Below are 5,490 nucleotides of genomic sequence, written 5' to 3' on the forward strand. Positions count from 1 at the left end.
TCTCTAATTTGACGCTGACATTGACAGATAAAGACAAGGGAGACAGCCAAACCCCAGGGTGTAACCGGTAGATATCACTCAAACACCACAAAGCTAATCCTCAGGGTCTGGGATCATGCCTGGCTGAAATGTTAATCTCCACCACTTGGTACTAAATGGAGAACGGCTTTTGAAATTGCCTTGTAGAGGAGCCGTTGCCCAACCAGAAGATCCCAATCTTTAGACCCAGGGGTCCAGTTTCTGGGGAGGATAGAAAAAATTTGATATGAAGAAGGAGCAAGGAAAGATAGAAGGAAAACATCAAGCTCTAGCAAGTTTAGATTTCTGTACTTCACAGTTTTACCCTAGCATGCATGGCCCATGGCCTATGTGAGATGTTCCATATTACAAGAGGAAGTCACAGCTGGGGGTGTCTTCCTGTATGTTTATGACCTCACACCTGTTACATTGGAATTATTTTCCACCAAAATAAAAGCAGTCACAGTTAGAAACTCCTTGACTCTTAATTTTATTTTATTAATTTTTAAAAAAATTTTTTGAGATGGGGTCTCACTCTGTTGTTGGCCAGGCTGGAGTGCACTGGTGTGATCATGGCTCACTGCAGCCTCGACCTCCTGGGCTCAAGCAATCCTCCCACCTCAGCCTTCCAAGTAACTGGGACTACAGGCAAGTGCCACCACACCCAGCTAATTTTTGTATTATTTTTATTTATTTTTATTTTTTGAGACGGAGTTTTGCTGTTGTTGCCCAGGCTGGAGTGCAGTGGCGTTATCTTGGCTCACTGAAACCTCTGCCTCCTGGGTTCAAGCGATTCTCCCACCTCAGCCTCCTGAGTAGCTGGAATTACAGGCACCCACCACCGTGCCCGACTAATTTTTGTATTTTTAGTAGAGACAGGGTTTCATTAGGTTGGCCAAGGTGGTCTCAACTCCTGAGCTCAGGTGATCCACCTGCCTCAGCCTCCCAAAGTGCTGGGATTACAGGCGTGAGCCACCACACCCTGCCTACTTTTTGCATTTTTTGTAGAGATGAGGTTTCGCCATGTTGTCCAGGCTGGTCTCAAACTCCTGGACTCAAGTGATCAGCCTGCCTTGGCCTCCCAAAGTGCTAGGATTATAGGCATGAGCCACTGCACCTGGCCGGATTTTAAACATGATCACAGCACTCTATTTTACTGAATGTTCAATTTCCAGCACGGTTCTGAAAAGGAAAAAAGAACACCTGCTGTGAGAGAGAATTCCCGCTAACTGCGAACTGATATGGGAGCTGCCTGAATGCTCTTCGGTGGCCATAGTGTAAGTAGGATTTGGGGCCCCTGAGAGAGCTAGTGGACACAAGGGGGCATCCCTGGAGTTCTGGACTTGACCAAAATTGGGCAACTTTCCACTTGCTGGCTGCCTGCCCTGAGCAGTAATGACTGGCCTTGGGAGCAGCACCCATGGTCTTATGGCCTCCTTTTATTCTCATCTCTTTTCTAACAAGCCTTTGTCTAAATGCAAATGTGATTCCAGCTTTTTTATTAGAATATTATATAGTCATCCATTCCAGGAAAAGCACAATTAGCGCATGATTTTATTTCTGACTTGCCATTTCTTTGTTTGGAAAGTTCGTTAGTTGTGCGACACTCCTGATAGAAGTGCATAGAAGGAACCCTTCTTTATGTGTGGGGAGAGACCTCCGCCAAGTTTTCTTAGATGGAAAGGTGTTGGCTTTTTCTCATCATGGGGAGATGGTGGAGTGGAGTGGGGAGTGTGGTGGGGGTGTGATATTCTACCCTAAAATATTTTTCAAAAATATACCGGCAGCTAAATCTGGCCATGTTTGTGGGATTGGGTGGAGTTTTCCTTAAAGTGACTGGGCAGGGCACACTTTATCTCAAGGTTTTAACTGGAGTTGATACTTGGAAAGACATTCTCTTGGGTAATACGTGCTGCAGAGACCACTCATGGGCAGCCTGATTGAGAGGGGCAGTTACTTGCCTACTGGCATACCACAGGCTGGCTGTGTGACCTTCAGCAATTTACTTAACCTCTCTGGATCACTAGTTCCTCATCTAAATAAGATTACCTAACTCTTAGGGTAGCTGGGGGATTAAATGAAATCAGTTAATATCAGTTAATATTTATAAAGTGCTTAGGATAGAGCCTGGTTTCCAGGACATTGCATGAATGCTATTATATTACTCTTTCCTGCCTCTGTTAATAGAAAAAACCTTTCCAATAAAGGATTGTCAGAAAAGAGTCTACTGCCTATTGCATTCCTATAAATGGCAGGCACTGTGCTAAGTACTTTATAAGCATTTAGCTTGCTTAATACTCAAGGATACAAAGTAGTATTATGATCTCTGTGATGGTTAGTTTTCTTAGTCAACTCGGTTAGGCTATAGTACCTAGTTATGTAATCAAACATGAATCTAGGCGTTACTGTGAAAGCATTTTGTAGATATGGTTACCATCTACAAATCAGTTGACTTCAAGTAAAAGATTTCAGATTTACCGGCCCCCTCAATCATGTAAACCAATTTCTTAAAACATATCTTTTATTTTAAAAATGTGGGCCGGGCGTGGTGGCTCACTCCTGTAATCCCAGCACTTTGGGAGGCCGAGGTGGGCAGATCACGAGGTCAAGAGATGGAGACCATCCTGGGCAATATGGTGAAACCCTGTCTCTACCAAAAATACAAAAATTAGCTGGGCATGGTGGAGGAAACTGATGATTAGAGAAACTAAGTAATTGCACAAGGTCATACAGCAGGATTTTGAATCCGGGTCTCTCTCACTACAAAGACTGCTTTCCATTGTGGGATCTGTCTCTCTTATAACATTTCAGTTGCAGCTGAAGGGCCTGTTTATGGAGCATGTGCTGCTTTCTCACTTCAAACTCTATAGAAGTGCAATTCCTCTGACCATGTGGTCTGTTCTGTATTCTGGTGGCATTTGGAGAAAAGCCTGGAGTGAGGAGCAGGGTAGAAAGGAAAGGAAGGAATAAGAATTTTATCCGTGGGGTTTTTGGTTGCAAGCAACAGAAATGGACTCTCACCGACTTATACCCAAAGGAAAAGATTAGAAGAATATTGTTGACGTGGGGCAGCTCACAGCAAAAAGTGCTCTGTGGGCTGCCCCTGTCTATACTAGGACAGGGAGAGAGGAGCTGGGTTTATCCAGGGAGAGGTGCTAGGAGTTACCAACCGCAGAAAATGAGGGAGGCTTTATTTCCCAAAAGGAAATTGGGATGCTATTCTTTTTTCTTTGAGACAGGATCTTGCTCTGTTGCCCAGGCTGGAGTGTAATAGCACAAACACCACTCACTGCAGTCTTGGCTTCCTGGGCTCAAGCAATCCTCCTACCTCAGCCTCTAGTCAGTTGGGACCATAGGTGTTCACCACTACACCAGGTGATGTGGTTTGGCTCTGTGTCCCCACCCAAATCTCCCCTCTAATTGCAATCCACACGTGTTGAGGGAGGGACCTGTGATCCCCATATATAGAGAGAGGGAAGTGATTGGATTATGGGGATGGTTCACCCCATGCTGTTCTCATGATAGTGAGTGAGTTCTCATGAGATCTGATGGTTTTATAAGGGGGTCTTCCCCCTTCACTCCTCACTCTTCTTTCTCCTGCCACCTTGTGAGGAAGGATGTGTTTGCTTCCCCTCCACCACGATTGTAAGTTTCCTTAGGCCTCCCCAGTCATATGGAACTGTGAGTTAATTAAACCTCTTTTCCTTTATAAATTACCCAGTCTCAGGTAGTACGTCTTCATAGCAGTGTGAAAACAGACTAATACACCAAGCTAATTTTTTGTTTTTTGTTTTTTTTGTAGAGATGAGATCTCACTATGTTGCCCAGGATGGTCTTGAACTCCATGGCTCAAGTAATCCTCCTGCCTCAGCCTCTAAAAGTGCTGGGATGACAGGCATAAGCCACCATGCCCAGCCTGGGATACTATTTTGAAGGGAAATGGATGCTTGACAAATGCCAAAATGATAAATGACCACTAGCACAGTAAAGATTCTTGGATTGGATCCCATTTTGCAGAATAATTCAGAACAGGCCCATGACCAGTACCCAGAAATGGCACTTGCGAGGCTGTATGGAGCATATCTCTCAGCTTTTGCTTAAGATTTTTGGCTGTAGGCAAAGACTCCTTTTATACAAACATTCCCATCATAATTAGCCATCATAATAACGAATCTCCATTGAACACTGGCTGTAGACTGGGCACTGTTCTAAGTGCGTGGCTTGATGCTCGTCTCATTTTTCCACCAACTCTGTGATGTAGGTACAATTTTCATCACCATGTTACATATGAGAACACTGAGGGCCATGGAGGTTAACTTGGTTAACTCACTCATCCACATGGCCAGTGAAAGGCAAGCAGTACACAGTGATGTCTTTTTACAATTCGAATTCTAGAATGTTAAATAGGATTGGAGACTGTCGGATAATCACAAACAGCAAAGGTCCTAGAGGCAAGCCTTCCTCCTAGCTGGAGAGCTCGCAGGGTCTGATGCTAGTTTGATAAAGATTCTGCCTTGATGTCTGATCTGAGATGTTCAATTTTCTTAATGGCTGTCAGTCAGTTCCCCACTGTGTCCCCTGAGGCTGGACCCAGCAGGGGTGTCGTCAGCACTGAGAAATAGCATTAAGAACAAAGCCTGATTCCGGCTGTTTGTTTTTCCCCAGTGAGATTGCCCACCCCTCAACACAGTCAAGAATGAGCTCAGATGTCGCTCAGAGCTAAGTGAATTGCTTCTCAAAGCACTGGGCTTTCCCAAGGCACCCAAGTCTACTAGAGCAAACAGAAATGACATATGAGTTCCAATGTCTGCAATCACTTTTGCTTCCAGGTGCTTCACCATCAATGTCTGATGGAAATATAACATAAGCCACATTTGTCATTTTAAATTCCTAGGAACCATATTTTTAAGAAGGTGAAATTAATTAAAAACATTTTTTTTGAGACAGTCTTGCTATGTTGCCCAGGCTGGACTGGAACCCCTGGGCTCAAGTGATTCTCCTGCCCTAACCTTCCGAGTAGCTGGGACTACAGGTGTGCGCCACCATGGCCAGTGCTAATTTAAAAAATATATTTAGCTAGGTGCAATGGCTCACGCCTCTAATTCCAGCACTTTGGGAGGCTGAGGCGGGCAGATCACGAGGTCAGGAGTTCGAGACCAGCCTGGCCAATATGGTGAAACCCCGCCTCTACTAAAAAATACAAAAATTAGCCAGGCGTGGTGGCATGTACCTGTAGTCCCAGCTACTTGGGAGGCTGAGGCAGGAGAATTGCTGGAACCCAGGATGCGGAGGTTGCAGTGAGCCAAGATTATGCCATTGTTCTCCAGCCTGGGTGACCGAGTGAGACTCCATTTCAAAAAAAATAAGTATATCAAATAAAAAAATACACGTAATTTAACACAATAATCCAAATATTACCATTTCAACATGTAATCTATGTAAAATTTTATTAGGGCCAGCCGCTGTGGCTCA

This window comes from Mandrillus leucophaeus, unplaced genomic scaffold (genome assembly GCF_000951045.1).
Source record: "Mandrillus leucophaeus isolate KB7577 unplaced genomic scaffold, Mleu.le_1.0 Scaffold541, whole genome shotgun sequence".
Classification (NCBI taxonomy): Eukaryota; Metazoa; Chordata; class Mammalia; order Primates; family Cercopithecidae; genus Mandrillus; species Mandrillus leucophaeus.